This window comes from Muscardinus avellanarius (assembly GCF_963383645.1).
Source record: "Muscardinus avellanarius genome assembly, chromosome: 4".
Taxonomy (NCBI): Eukaryota; Metazoa; Chordata; class Mammalia; order Rodentia; family Gliridae; genus Muscardinus; species Muscardinus avellanarius.
Genome location: NC_137789.1, coordinates 36,050,256 through 36,066,419, shown reverse-complemented (window position 1 = coordinate 36,066,419; position 16,164 = coordinate 36,050,256).

Genomic DNA, 16,164 nt, shown 5'->3' with positions numbered 1-16,164 from the left:
GCTAATAATAATTATTCTTATTGGGGTTATGTTGTTGATGTTATTTATTTTTCAAATGTGGAATAATTCATGTGACTAAAAATTCCAAATATACCACAGAGAATGCAATGTAAGGTCTCCATATTCAGCCAGCCTTTGTCCTTCAGCACCCAAGTCCCTCCTCAAAGGCAAGCATAGTTAATTATCTACTTGTGTATCCTTTCAGAGGCAGCAATATAGATAAACATCATAAGCTTTCATAATCTATATTCTTTTTTTAACCCCTTTTATACAAATGGTGTGTATAAAATCCATTATTCTGCTCCTCATTCCCCCTTCACACACACTTAGTATTTTTTTCCCACTTGTGCTTCTTGGGGATCATTCCATTTCAGTGTGTGAAATGGCTCCATATTATAAGGACATCATATGAACTGATGCTTTAATATCAAGATCATACTTCCCACATTCCCTTGTTGTTATAGTTGTTGTTGTTGTTGGTACTGAAAATTGAACCTAGGGGCATTCTATGTCTAAGCTATACTGTCTAAGCTATACTCCTAGCCATTTATTTATTTATTTATTTATTTATTTATTTATTTATTTTGGTGGTACTGGGGTTCCTGGAAGCCTTTCTACCTCCGGGCTACACTCCCAGACCTATTTTATATGTTTTATTTGGAAACAGGGTCTCTTAAGCCAGTGTGGCTGGCTTTAAACCAGTGCGATCCTCCTGTCTCTGCCTCCCAAGCACGGGGATTACAGGTGTGTGCCACCACGCCCAGCAGCATAGTGACCTTAGTGAACACTAACACAAAGGAAACATTTAAAAAGTTTAATAGGGATATAACTTCGGTGGGTAAACTAAAACATACTTCTAACATAATAACAATCTCTCTGTACTAGAATTTTCATTGTATATGTTTGAATTCACCAGACTGGGAATGCACAAAGTCGGAGATGGTGGCTTATCCTATTTACAGCCCTCGAGACTAGCTTGACATGGTGCGCATAAGTAAATATTGGTTTCAGTAAATATTTGTTGAGTGGAAGCAGTATCAGGACATTGCTCATTTTTCTTCACAGAGTCTGAGCTGGCAGTCTCTCATTACACATCTCAAGGGCCTTGTACTTTCACTCTTTAGAAGATGGTGCTAGTCCATGGTGGTATCATGTGTAGGTTAGACAGTTTGACAGATCTCTAAAGTCTCTGGACCCAACTGAAGTGCTGTGGACTCAGAAGTCATGGAGCCAGTGAATGACAGAAGAGAGTCATGGTGGTCTCAAGAGTCATGGGAAGAAGTGGGAATTGTAACCTGTAGCAATGGGGATGAGATGTGCACATCAGAAAACTTGTACCAAGCCGGGCGTGGTGGCGCACGCTTGTAATCCCCGCGCTTGGGAGGCAGAGACAGGAGGATCGCGCAGGTTCTAAGCTAGCCACGCGCGTTGGCTTAGGAGACCCTGTTTCCAAATATAAAAATGTAAAAATAGGTCTGGGAGTGTAGCCCGGAGGTATAAGGGCTTCCAGGAACCCCAGTACCACCAAAAAAAAAAAAAAAAAAGAAAGAAAGAAAGAAAGAAAGAAAACTTGTACCACTTGTTGGAGCTACAGAATAGCAAGTTCCCAAGTCAATATACAACCGATGTGAATTTCTTATATGATGAGGCATCTTCATTCAACATAGGAAACATAGTGCCTCAAATAGGTTGTTCAGGAAACACTATAGCATTTTATAATGCTACTTAATGGACAAAGTGGCAACCCTTGTCTAGGTGTGCTAGTCAGCTTTTGGTTGCTGTGACAAAATGCCTGAGAAAAACAACCTGAAAGAAGAAAAATTTATTTTGGCTCATGGTTTCAAAGGTTCAGTCTATGGTAAGCTGGTTCCAGTGTTTCTGGGCCTGTGGTGAGGCAGAAACTTCATGGCAGAAAGAAATTCATGGCTGCTCATTTCATGGTGACGAGAGAGAGAGAGAGGAGAGAGGAGAGAGGAGAGAGGAGAGAGGAGAGAGGAGAGATGCTGGGGACAAGATACTATCCCTAAGGGCACACAGATCCACTTCCTCTAACCGTGTCCCACCTCCTACAGTTTCTACCACCTCCCATCAGTCCATTCAACTAAGAATCTGTCAACAGATTAATCCGCTTCCCCCAAATCACTCCTCTGAACATCGGTTCTGTGGAGCCCAAGCTTTAACACATGAAGCTTTGGGGACATTCCAGATTCAAACCATGATACTATGCCAGGCCACACAGCCTCACAAAACACTCTCTTCCTATCTCCATTTTCCAGAGGGATTCCTGGATGGGCTGGAGCAGGGGTGAACCTGTTACTATCTATGCTTCTAGGATTCATCAAATCAAAATTGAACAGAGCTCTCTTGATGGCAGGAGAAATAATAAAAATATGCTCCTGCCCCTACCCCTGAGATCATACAGTGATCTCAGGCAGAATCTCAGATCATTCAGGCAGAATCTCAGCAAGTCCCTCAATGTTCAGGCCTGACTCAAGCTGGCCAGTGGGCTCTAGGCCCCTGGTGTTGGAATCAGGATGGTTCCTGTGTATCACACTCTTTCAACTACTGCTGTTCTGAGGCTATTTATCTGAGAAATGCAGACAGATACTGTCTGAGTCTAGCTCACAAATTGCAGACCTTCAAAGTCATTAAGGAACATTTGAGCTGACCGGGATAAAATTCCCAGCTGAGCATAGCTTTTCCATTCTCTAAGTTCACTCAAAACACAGGAAGGGAAATTTGTAGCAATAGCTGAATTTCATCCGTCCCCGTGGTGTCCCCTTGATCCAAGCAGGTCTCCAAGGTAGGAACCCAGTTGGCAGTTCAGTCCCCCTCCAAAGATTAGGAATTTCTGGGGACTCTCAAAACCACATCACTGGTTCAACTTCTGCTCCCTGGGGGCTGGGGAGGCTATGGTTTCTTCTGCCCAGGGCTTGCTTCTAGTACCTGCTCCAGATTTTCTCTGCATGAGCCACTTACCTCTGATCCCTTCTTTCTATTTCTCCCCTCCACAGAAGGTTAGGAACCATTCTTTGCTTTTCTCCCTTCCTCTTCAAAGAGCATCACTATCTCTGCCCTGTCTTCATTTTCCTCTATTAGGCTGATACGTTAAGTTTATTTCTAGCCTCCCGTTGCATCTCTGTTACTGCCTTCTCCCTCCATCTCCATCCCCTCAACACTACCAGCAAACAATCCCTCCTTGCCTCTGGCAACTCCCTAGCTTGCTGCAAAGCTCCAGCTCCCAGCTGTCCACTGAAAAGGCTCCTCTGAAGGCACCAGGATGATTACAAACACTAGGGCCATTTCCTGGGCCCCCTTCTCCTCCCACCCTGAAGATCCCGCTGGCCTCCTCTTTGACACTCCCTGGCACTTCCTCTCTTGGATTACCCATGCAGACACGCACACTGCAGGCTGGTCCTCCTTGTTCAAATGAGAACATCTTGCTTCACCTTCAAGACTATGGGAAGGTCTGCCAAGGTTGCAGCCCTTGTTTTTTACACCTGCCCCCTACACCACAGTCCTATGGAGAATCTTTAACTTCTCATCCATCTCCCTGTCGCATGTGCCGTTCCTCTGCAGTGCTGCCCTACCCACAGCTCCCTTCACCTGTGTTAAGCTCACCTCTCTGACCCCCAGCGGGCAGCTGTGCTCTGGGAGCTTTGCCCAGGGTTCTTCCGTGAGCCCCAGGATTCTGCAGCAGCCTGGCCCTTTGAGTGTGGGACGGACCCCTGTATCCCAGGTCCAAATAAACCAAGACCCCCAGTACTCTAGGCCTCTTTTCCCACAGAATCTCCCTCAGAAAACCCATTAGGTCTCACAGTTTCAACTTGCTACTTATTCATTAACAATGCTGTGGATGCTGACCTGCAGACATGCTTTTGGATAATTCTCAATCCTCTCTCTCTCTCTCTCTCTCTCTCTCTCTCTCTCTCTCTCTCTCTCTCGCGGTACTGAGGATTGAACCCAGGGGCATTCTACCTCTGAGCTACACCTTTAGCCCTACTTTTTATTCTTATACTTTCCTTCTTTCTTTCTTTTCTTTCTTCCTTCCTTCCTTCCTTCCTTCCTTCCTTCCTTCCTTCCTTCCTTCCTTCCTTCCTTCCTTCTTTCTTTCTTTCTTTCTTTCTTTCTTTCTTTCTTTCTTTCTTTCTTTCTTTCTTTCTTTCTTTTTTTTGGATGGTACTAGGGTTCCTGGAAACCCTTCTACCTCTGGGCTACACTCCCAGACCTATTTTATATTTTTATTTGGAAACAGGGTCTCTTAATCCAGTGAGGCTGGCTTCAAACCTGCGTGATCCTCCTGTCTCCACCTCCCAAGCGCAGGGATTACAAGCGTGCGCCACCACGCCTGGCCCTCTTTTATACTTTTGAAACAGGGTTTCGCTAAGTTGCTGAGGGCTTCACTAAGTAGCTGAGGCTGGACGCAAACCTGTGATCCTTCTGTTTCAGCCTCCCAAGTACTGGGATACTTTTGTGTGGCACCACGTCAGGCCCAATGTCTCTTTATACTTTACTTTTCCTAAGCCCAGGTCCAGTTTCCTGGCTGGTCATAGGCAGGTATTTATATCTGGACACCACGCCAGAACCCAATTTTCCTGTGACCAGGGTCCCTTGGTTCACGGTTCTGGCAGAATGACCCAGGCCACCTCTTATTCTTTTCCTTCTCCTCTCCCCTCTACCAAATTCTGTTTGCTTTCTCTTCAGAGCCTAACCAACCAAACAAATCCCCATGCTTTGTCTTTCCTTCCCATTTACCCAAATCCATCTATGATGGTTATTTTTATGTGTCAATTTGGCAAAGCCACGGCACCCAGATTTTGGTCAAACATTATTCTAGATGCTACTGTGAAGGTATATGTAATTTTTTTAAAGATGAGATCAATGTTTAAATCAGTAGATGTTGACTAAACCAGATTCTCTAGAATATGTCTGGGCCTCATCCAATCAGTTGAAGGGCTCAAGGTCTGAGGTCTCCAGGGAAGAGTGAATTCTGTCTGTGATCTATCAGAGTTGAGCACCTTTCCCCACCAGGGCCTGCCACCATTCTGCCTCAGAACCAGCTGACCATGTACTGAAACTCTAAGAAAAAATAAACCCTTTTGCTTCTAAATTTCCCTTGTCAGGTATTTTGGTTATAGCAATGAAAAGCTAATACTTTTTTTTTTTTACAATGTTAATTTGTTCACACCGTTCTCTGAATCCTTATTGTCTATTGCTCTATGGCTCTATCTCCTAAACACCAGACATTTGTGTATCTCTACCATGTTTGATGAGAATTTACAATGTCTCTTGTATACAATTATTTATATTTTTCTTAATATCAACCCTATTTTAAACTTTAAGATACTGGAAAAATATTATTATTAGAATAAATAAAAAACAATGGGCTGGGTATGTAGGTCAGTAGTAGGACACATGCTTAGCATGCTTAAAACCCTGGCTTCAATCCCCAACACCCAACCCCCCAAAGCAAGAACAACAACCCAGTAGCACTTGCCGTAAAGTGAAAATTACCTGAAAAACAAATTCATTTCCTCCTCCTCCTTCTTCTTTAACTCATGTATATACCATATGAAACCAACTTATACAAGGCAGTGGAGGGGATTTTACTCATCAAGGACCTCAAGACAAATGAGGAGGGCACCTTTTGTGGAGGGCACAGTCCGGTTAGCCTTGGTCTGACTCCCACTCTTATCTTTGCACCCCGAAGTTCTGGCCTACCCCAAACCTTCCAGAATGTGGAGCATTGCCTTCTCTGCGTCTGGACCTTTTTATCCGATCTGCTGGAAATTCCTCCCTGCTAGTTAGATCTGTTTAAATTGTGCTCATTTGCCGGGTGTGGTGGCGCATGCTTGTAATCCCAGTGCTTGGGAGGCTGAGACAGGAGGATGGCACAGGTTCGAAGCCAGCCTCAGCTACTGAGTGAGGCTCTCAGCAACTTAGTGAGACCCTGTTTACAAATAAAGTATAAAATATATATCTGGAAGTATAGCCTGGAGGCAGAAAAGCCCCTGGGTTCCAGCCCCAGTGCCACACACACAAAAAAAAATTGTGCTAATTTTTTCAAGATTTTTCAAGATTTCAGTTAAGTACTACCTTTTCCCAAACTCCTATTTGGAATGGCCTTTCCTTGCCTCGGTATTTCCTTCCTTCCTTCTTTCTTTCTTTCTTTCTTTCTTTCTTTCTTTCTTTCTTTCTTCCTTTCTTTTCTTTTCTTTCCCTTCCTTTTCTTTTCTCCCTCTGTCTCCTTACTTGTTTCTTTAATAAGAGGAGAATAAGAATCAGGAGTTAGGTTTTTATTAGGTTTACATGCCCCAGTGCCTAAGCATTCAGTAGAGTTTCAATAAAAGCCTACTGGTTCGTATGTGATTCAATTGAACAGCAGTGAATTGAATAAAAATGAATGATACTTTGGAATTTCAAGGGAGAGAGGAAAAACGTTTTCTCTGCATTTGAATATGTTTGTATTGTTGAAGATATTGGATTATGAATGTGAAATAAACAAAAATATTTTAAGAGGCAGAGGAAATCAAAACTTCAGTCAAGATAATTATAAAGTACGGCTTTGGAAGATTTTACTATTTAGTCGTTTTTTGAAAACCTGTCAAATGTGTAAATTTACACGAGGAACCATTTTGAAAGTCTTACTTGTTATCTTTTGAAGTTTCCATTAACCTTCACTCAATCATCAGACTAAAAATGTTACCAATAATAACATTTAAAAGCAACATTCTTCTCCAGGACATTTATTTGCATTTCCGTTGGAATCTGTGGATTTTCGGATAAAAGCTTGTGCAAACCTACTATGGGCCTCAGTCAAAAGGTAAACAGTAATTTCTTAGAAAGATTTGGAGGCTTTCTTAGTTCCCTGACATCACACAAACTGGTCTTTCTAACTCGTAAGCTAAATTCCTAAGATGGGAAGTCCCCATACAGTTACAAGTCATGACACCTGTCAATAGACCAGTGCTAAGTGAGATTAGTCAGTCACAAAAAAATAAAAAATCAGATGCTCTTCCTAATATGCAAAAGCTAGGGAGAAGTGGGTCATAGAAAGAACTCTAGACAAAGGAGATTCTATAGATGAGCAAATAAGGCAAACTATCTGAGGGGATGGGAGGGAGAAGAGGAAAATTCTCTAATGCACATGATGTACTTTAACGAACATATCAAAGTAATTCACTAAGCCAAACATGAGAAGGAGGAAATGGGAGGCTTCGAGCGGGAATGGGTAAGCGCTAATTGGGTGATGTGTGCATGTATGCTTCCACTCTCTTGTACCCCATTAAGATGTATGACTACAATGCACCAATAAAAAAATTTTTTTAGATATTACTATAGTTATACCCCATCCAAAGTTTTGCATTCTTCAGTTTCAGTTACCTGTAGCCAACCATGGTCCAAAAATATTAAATGGAAAATTCTAGAAATAGACAATCATAATGTTTAAATTGTATGACAGTCTGAGTAGCATAATAAAATCTTTCATCTCAAAAAAAAAAAAAAAGACCTGTCTTGGTTCCTTTACAAATCTGTTACTTCAGCTGTGGAGGGAAGGGAGGTGCACATGCGTCCCCAGGACTGGGAAGGAGTTAGGGAGAAGAGAAGGAAGAGAAAATTTTTACAATTCATTCCCTTGTGTTTGAAAATAACCTATTTCATTATTTTCTAGAGTTGATTTCTTGAATATGTATTCTGAGGAAAATACTACCATAAAATATCCAGCTCTTTTGCATCAGTTGTGTTCTTTGTTGACAATCAAATGGCTTAGTCACAGTGTGGAAGAAATAAAGGGATTGATTCATGGCGGTGTGACCCTCTCATCACTTCTAGTTCCTTTTTTCCTGCTCTATATTAAGACTCACAGCCCTGAGGAAGGGTAGTTTTGCACTCAAAGAGGAACCTGAGAGAAACCTGTAAGTAAACTTTCAGAATAATCTTCTTTCTAAAATTGCTTTAAAAAGGTATTGAGAAGGTAGAATTAGCAGTTATGATGAGAGGATACTTAATCCCCTTCCTCCCCTCAACCATCCACCTATATAGAAAAATATCAGAAACTATCTAATGTTGGTATCTGAATATTTTCATCTCAGGGCCAGGTGGATCTGTTCCTGATAAGGTAGCATGAGGGGTTTATGCTACCCCCAGCTTTGGCAAACGTGACCCGGAGACTGTGGCCCTCTAGCTGGGAGGAGTCTGGCAGCCTCCTGGGGAGGCCAGAGGCCGGCCTCATTTACCGGTCCCGGAGTCTGCCTGTGCACCGGGATGGACTGAATTGTTCCACGATGCTGTTCTGTTTACCCTATAGCTTTCATTAATCTTCCCTTCCTTGTGTGAAGGCTGCTGTCACAGTGTAAGGCATTTGCTGGCATTCCTAAGGCAAGAACAATTAAAAGTGGAGAGGAATTTCATCCCGCCTCAAATGGAGGCCTCTTCTCCTGCCCCGGCTATTTTGGCAGACAGAGAGAACAGTTTGTTACGAACCAAATAATAAGTCTGCATGACCTTTAACAAAGAGAGAAAAGGAATGGAAACAGAGGAAGAAAAAAAGGGAAAGGAAAAGCAGCCCTCGATCCTTCTTTGTCCCATTTACAGGTGCTGGGCTTTGATATTCTGCTTCACAGCTGACTGCAAAGTGCCCGCGTCGTGAGCCGGCTCTGCGGCTCTGATTCAAGTTTCATTTCAGAGGCGGAGACCTTGGGAGCCAGCTCCCCGATCCTGGGAGCGGGCGGTCCCAGGAGGTGAAGGGCTCACCGGAGGAGGCCACGGAGGAGGCCACGCAGGCTGCTCGGGTGGAGGCAGGCTAGAGCGCAGCTCTCCCCTCTCCCGGGCCAGTGCTCTTCCTGTTTCACTCTGCCTTTGTTGGAATTCCTTTAGAAATGAGATTCACATCAAGTTAAGAAAACCAGGGTGGGTTAGGGGTTGAGAGTGGCCTCCCGCAGGGGATTGACAGAGCTGGCTTGGAGGCACACAGACGGCAGAGATGGACTGTCCTTTTGAATTTGTTTTTCGCCGAGTTGTCTGTAGACTACATCTGGGCTTGTTGAGCTCAAACCGCCGGCCTCTGCATGGGACCAGGCTCAGAATGAGCTGGAAATTTTAAGATGCTGCCCAAAGCTCGTGCCTCGCAGGTGCACTGACGGAAGAGTGAGACGCCGCCTGTGGCACGGGCTTCGGGCCTGTCCCCGCGAGGCTGGCTTATTCCTCCCACATGTGCAAGAACAGCAGCTGCGGGTTTGTGTTCAACATCTTTGGAGCTCCACTACCCATGGGATGAACGTCTTCACAATCCCCCAATCTAGAAGGCGCCTGGGCTGGGACATCTATTCAGAGGCTCTCATTATTATTTCATGGCTGCAGCTGTTGTGGCTACTGACCTGGGCCTTGTATCTGAGCCTTTGCACCTTGAGGATTGATCTGGGCTCAAAGGACAATGCTCAGCAATGGGGCGTCTCCCTGCTCCTCAATGAGGTGGGCAGAGAGGGCCTTGGGCAAGGGGGCTCAGAGCCCGTATCCTCCGTGCCAGGCCTCATGTTGCTGCCACTCACAGTCAACCCCTCTTCCCCAGCCCTGAGAAAACCACGGTGGTCCACGCACCCTCTGCCAGGGTTGCTAGCTAGCACGTGCAGGGCTGATGGAGAAGTCTGGTCACTTCCGTTTCCCATGGCAACAGCTGCAAAAAAGCAGGTAAATGTGGCTTGGCTTGGATACACAGGGCTCTCAGGCAGGGCAGGGAAACTTACCACATCCCTGTTCTCCTGTTCCCTCCCACCCCAAGACAAGAAAAGTGCTCTAACCCTGTGAAAGAGAGAGGGTCCTGGTGACACAGTGCTGTGAATGCCAGCTAAGGCCCCCCTTCCTGGGGGGAGCAAACCGGAGGTGAGGGAGGAAAGCCAGCAAGGAGTAATTACTCTCGGGAAATCACTGTTGGCAAAGGCAAGAAGCAGGTTGTCCATGCTGGGAAGGTGAGCCTGCGGGGTCAGGCGATACACATTATTGATAATGAAAGCAAAAATAAAGGGAAATGACAGCTTCGAGGGATCGGGTAGCCTCTCAGAAGCTGCTGAAAGGAACCGTGCAGAGGGCGAGGGGGCATCCAGTAGGAGAAGGGGATATAATAGAGTTCAAGGTCTTTCGGCAAAAACTAAATATTCCTGAGGCATAGAGAAAAGTCTTTATGTGTGAGACTGAAAATTAGCTTGCAGCATGATTTTAACACGTCTAGGGAACAAAAAAAGGAGAAAGGGAATTCTGGGAAGTGGTTGGGAGAGAGACTAGGGTGAGAAGGAAAGGAAGCAACGTGACTGTCACCAAAAGTCAAGGGCTGCAAACAGACGACCGTGGCCAAGATCAGCCAGAGTCTTAAAAATAAATTGAGCCAGCATTTTAAAAATCAAGAGATAGCACCAAAATAAATACAAACTTTTTTCAGTACTGGGAAATGAACTTAGGGCCTTGTGCATGCCAAGCATGTGTTTTACCACCGAGCTACAAGCCCCGCTCAGAAATCTAGATTTTTTTACTTCTCCGGAAAAAAAAAAAAATCAGAAAATATCAGAGAGTCCATAGACAACCTTGAAAAAATTCTGCTGGGTTGAAAGCATGATCGCAAGGGGTCACGGGCCTTCTAACTCTCCCCAGAGACCCATGTCCATTGTCCCACAGCCCTCATTCCCAAGGAGTTACCTGGCATTTCCCTATTTCTTTTACCCTTGTTGGTGCTTGTCTGACCCTGCAGGCATTTGAAAGGCTTGGTGCTTCTGCGCTGCCCACATGCGCCAGCCCAGGAAGAGGTCCCAACCCTGACACCACTCAGCAGAGGCGGGGCTGACGCTGCACACACTTCTCTTCTCCTGCCCCAGGCTCAGCTGCGAGTGGGGGCCTCTTGGCCTGGCCCTCAGGCCACGATGAACCTCAGTGCAGGGGGCCCTGAGTGAAGGCTGAGCTAGGGTGAGCCTAACGCTGGCTATATCCATCTTAAGCAAAACATGGGAATTCATGAGAGGCCCGGCATGGCTGCACAGAGGTACTTACCTGGAAAGGAGCTCTAAAGTCAGCTCTGGAAGGCTCAGTCAGATTGCACGGCACGGCTTGGGAGACTGAGGATGTTGGATGCTCTTGACAGGGTAAAACCAGCTCTTACGTGCATTGTCAAATTTGTATTTCAGGGAGCATTTGCACTTGGGACCCTTGCGAATTATTCCAGCCAACTCAGAATCTTCTCTTTGAAGATCATGTAGAAAGTGAGCAGAGGAGCTGTCAATCCTGAGTAGTTTACCTCTCTGAGCCCCAGTTTACTCATCTGAACAGGTGCAAACGCAGCAGTACAGGAGTCCCATGAAGAGGAGAAATCATGTTTATCAGATGCTAGAACAGTCTCCAGGCACATGGTAACAAACTGATAATTGGTGTCTACTATTAGTAGTATTTGATTAAATCTCAAACACAGACTAGCTAGTTTGTCCATTTCTCTAAGAGTTATTTTGTGGTACCTTAAAGGCCAAGCGGGTATTGTTATGGGTCGAATGTTCGTGTTCCCACTTCCTCAATCCATGTGCTGAAGCCCTAACACTCCCCCCGCCAATGGCTGCATTTGGAGATGGAGTCTTTGGGAAGCAACTAAGGTTAAATGAGGTCATACAGGTGGAGCTGTTATCTGATAGGATCAGGGTCCTTAGAGGAAGAGAAAAAGGTAACCTCCCTGCCATTTCTAAAGAGAAAGATGGGACTGGTGGGCAAACAAAGTAGGAGCAAAATGACCCCTACGGGATCTGTTGGAAAGGTCTTTGTATGGAAAAAGATGGATGAGGAAGAAGAGAAGGAGGAAGAGAGACATCAAACAGCTCACCCTCCTTTCTATGCCAGGTCAGAACAGAGAGAAGGGGGCCATCTGCAGGCCAGGAAGAGAGGCCTCACCAGACCCCGGCATTGTGGGACCCAGAGCTGGAGGTTCAGCTTCCAGGACTGTGAAAAATAAATGTCCGTTGTTTAAGCCACCTGGTCAAGGTGTTTTGTTATGGTACCCTAGCAGACTGATGGGTATGTAGGAAATTTCCACCCCAGGAATCCTACTACTGATTTTAGAACAGGACTATGAAAAGCCAGAGGTGAGATGACGTGACGAAAACGCGTCACGGAGTGGTGGAAAACTAGCCCTTCCTGCTGGCTTTGGCAAGTGCCAGGGGGGCTTTGGCGAGCCCCACACCTCTTGACATTTTCTTTTCCTCGGTTCTGAATATCAGCCAGTTAGGTGTCAATCATCTGGAACTGTGCTGTCCAATACATGTATATTTACCAGTCACTTATTTGAATTTAATAATTACTTATGTTCAAGTCAATTAAATAAAATATTTAACTCCATGGCACTAGCCCAGTTTCAGGTGCTCAGTACTCACCTTCAGCCAGTGTTTCTGTGCTGGACAGCACAAATACAGAGCATGTACGTCGTCACAGAAAGTTCTCTCCAGTGGTGTTCATTCTGGAACCTGCAGCCTCAGGTCTGGTCCTCAGATGGCTAGCAACAGCATTAGATTACAAAAGCTCAGATGCGCCTGCATTTTCACGACATTTCTCTAATAATTTTAAGACTCTCAAAGGAGCTCTGATCCAGAAGTTTCCCTCCAGCTCTAGAAAGAAAATTTTTATTTTTATTTTATTTTATTTTATTTTTTTTGCGGGTCTGAGGATGGAACCCAGGGGCATTTGACCTCTGAGCTACACCCCCTGCTCTATTTTTTGTTCTTTATTTTGAAACCGGGTCTCACTGAGTTGCAGAGGGCCTCACTAAGTAGCTGAGGCTGTCCGCGAACCGCGATCCTCCAGGTCTCAGCCTCCCAAATGCTGGGCTTACAAGCGTGCGCCACCACGCCCGGCTAGAAATAAAATTTAAGCATCAGTGTAGCTTGACAAAGTCTCTGAGAAATAAACAAGCAAGTATCTTGTCAAAATTCGGATTCACTGATTTGTCTAAAAGGAAAGAATTGGGGCCCTAAATAAAGATAAGCAGAATGGCCCCAGCTCTACAGGAGCAAGAGGAAGGAAGCCAGCCCACCTGTAGAGGTGCCCTGGATAGTGTCACAGAGATGAGAGGACAGTATACCCTGCTCTGTCTCTGAGCCTCCCATCAACTTTGCCATTTGATCCTTGCCCAAAGATCAGAGAACAGACGTTCTCAGTTTTCTGTGGCAGAAAATTGCACTTACTGGACACCTTATTTCCAGGGTCTGTCATGGGTGCTAAAGTTTCCCTCTTAAATATCACCAAGAAGGAGCAGGTAGATCTTGTATTCAAATAGGAAAAATGAGGAACGGAGTGTGGGGAAGAAATGCAAGCCACACTTGCCAGTGATAGAGGGCAGGCTGTTGGTCCAAAGCTCTGTTCTGTGGTTCAAGCTATCAAATAGGAGAGAATCCATTCAGTCCTCTCCATGAGCAAAGATTTGGCGCGTCTGAGTAACTGTTTTCAGCACAAAAGCAAGATAAGGTTGGAACTGCTGCTTGTTGAGCAAACATGTACCTCTTACAGGACAAAATTGTAGCCACAGATCTTAGTTAATTGGTAGTAGATTTTGTTGCAGAATGTTAAAATTTTAATGTCTCCATAAATCTGTTTCATACTTTCAGAGAAATATTGAAATTAAGAACACACTGTATAAGGATGAAGGGGGAAATGGACCCACAGTGTACATCATTAGTACTTCAGGAGGCAAGTAGAATGATATTTCATAAAGGAAATTAGAAAAAGAGAAAACAGCTGGGATTTCTGACTTGGTTAGAGAAGGATCTGCTGATTGGAGACATGCTATCTTACAGGGTTAATTATTTTGATTCAGGAGGCAAAAACACTGAGCAGATAGTGGAGGGCTTTGTGATATTCCGATCCGCCCTTAAACAGTCACTGGCAAGCCATGTTTCCAGCAGGGACAAACACAGCGAGCGGAGCATCCTGTTACCTAACACAGGGCTGTGGAAAGTGGGCAGGCGCAGGAGAGAGGGCCCACCCAGGCGTCAGTGGAGCTTTCTGTGATTTCTGCTGTACTATCTACTCTATGATAGCTGACAAATTTTAATAAGCACTTGGGACCTTGATTTGCACTAAATAAAATGCCAAAAGAAAAAAAATGCCCATCTTTGTGGGTGTGGGGCAGGGGATATGGGTGTTTTATGAGACATGCCTACAGCATAACAGGCAATTAGTGTCTATTATTGTATCAATTAGTCAAATAATGTCTTGAGGTCAGAGCCAAAGTAATGGCAAAGAAAATACTTGGGAGCCGGGAGTGGTGGCTCATGCTTGTAATCCCAGTACTTGGGAGGCTGAGACAGAAGAATCTTACAGGTTCGTGGCCAGCCTCAGGTACTTAGTGAGGCCCTCTACAATTTAGTGAGACCCTGTTTCAAAGTAAAGAATAAGAAATCAGGCTGGGGGTGTAGCTCGGAGGTAGAATATTCCTGGGTTCCATCCCCATTAACACACACAAAGAAAATAAGTGCTTGGGAACATGCCTGGAGGGAGAGTCATCAGCTCCTGATGTGCCCTGTTGCTGGGCCATCTGTGCACTGCCCACCTGTGCACCAAGCCTTCTGCCTGTGCAGTGAAGCAGGGTCAGCAGTGCTGGCGATGGCTGAGGAGCACTGGGCTTGTTGGTCATAGCCACCTCTATCTTCCCTGGAAACCATGCACATGGCCACTTCTGACTCTCCTTATTCTGAGAGGAAGCAAGCGTGCAGAAAAAGAAAGAGCTACGGCCTTTGGCTGGTCCCCACCACCATCTTCATCCCAATCCTCTTCCCCCTAATGGAGGAGGAACTTTCTCCTGTGTGCCATCTGCATCTCTGCAAAGGCTCGTCCCACATGGTAGTCCCACATGAAGAGCCTTCTTCAGTACTCCCATATCTCTTTCCTGCCCTGAACATTTCCCCTCAGGTTGTGTCCAGAAAGCCACAACCCTCTATAATTTTTCTGGAGAAATTCACATATGTTTATTCCTAACTTTCCTTTTTCCCCATCTTATTTCTGCCTTTCATTAACCCTGCTCAGCCTGAACACAGAGAATAACGTTTTTGCCTCTGGTTGCCCAGGTCCTGCCTTCTAGCTAATGCCCAATACATGTCTTATACAATCAGTGTAATCCACTGGTTGTAATAGTATCGAGCTATTCCATAAACCCAGTCCCATGGTATTTGATGAGAGAAAGGACATTTTTGAGAGTGTTTAAAAATTGATCAATTTTTTTAAGTTCAACACATATGGCATAATGCTCATTAGATATATTCATGTTGATCAAAGAAGAAAAATCTTTAAGTTATTTTATGTCATTCCATATGAACCCAAGTCTCTCCGGGTATAGCACAGACCTAAATCTGACTAACAGGGTGGGAGCAGCTTTATAGAATCTTCATTTTAATTCTTTCAGATCTGGGGGAAAGGAAAAGATGATTAACTAGGGGACAAAGTATTCTTACTCTTCTTAAAAGATTCTCAGGAAAGAACCGTGCTAGAAGGTAGGGGCATAAGAGGAAGAAGCGATGGCTACAGAGCTGAGAGAGAATGGCCTCTGTCCAATTCCACATTTAAGTTTGGATGCCCTTGGTATGCTTTTCGGTCTGTAAAATTAGAGCACAAGAAAATAGATGCCTATTAAAGAACACTCTTATATAACACAGCTTATTGAACTTTCTGTCTATCCATCAGCCTAGGATTTGTTTCAACCATTAGGACCCATGATCTAGAGGTGTTGCCTTTACCAATAAACAACTATAGGCTCACAGCCCAGAGCGGAATTTGGTGGTTTAAAATAAATCATCATTTATTCTTTCCCATGTGTCTGTGATTGGCTGGTGGGCTGACTGGGGACTGGGATGGCCTTTCCCCATGGCTGGTAGTTGGATGGCTGCTGGCTGAGTTGATAGAATTAGCTGGTCAATTACTGCTCACATGCCAGAAGTCTAGACCAGACCAAACAATGTGCCCCAGAAGCCATCTCTGTCTTAATGGCCAGGGCCTGTGAACATATTGCCTTACATGGTACAGGGGTCTCTGCAGATGTGGTGATGTCAGGGATCTTGAGATAGGTGATTATCCTGGGTTATCCATGTGGGCTCAATTAACTAATGAGGGTCCTTATAAGAGGGAGACAGAAGGATTTAAGTCATAGAAGAATAA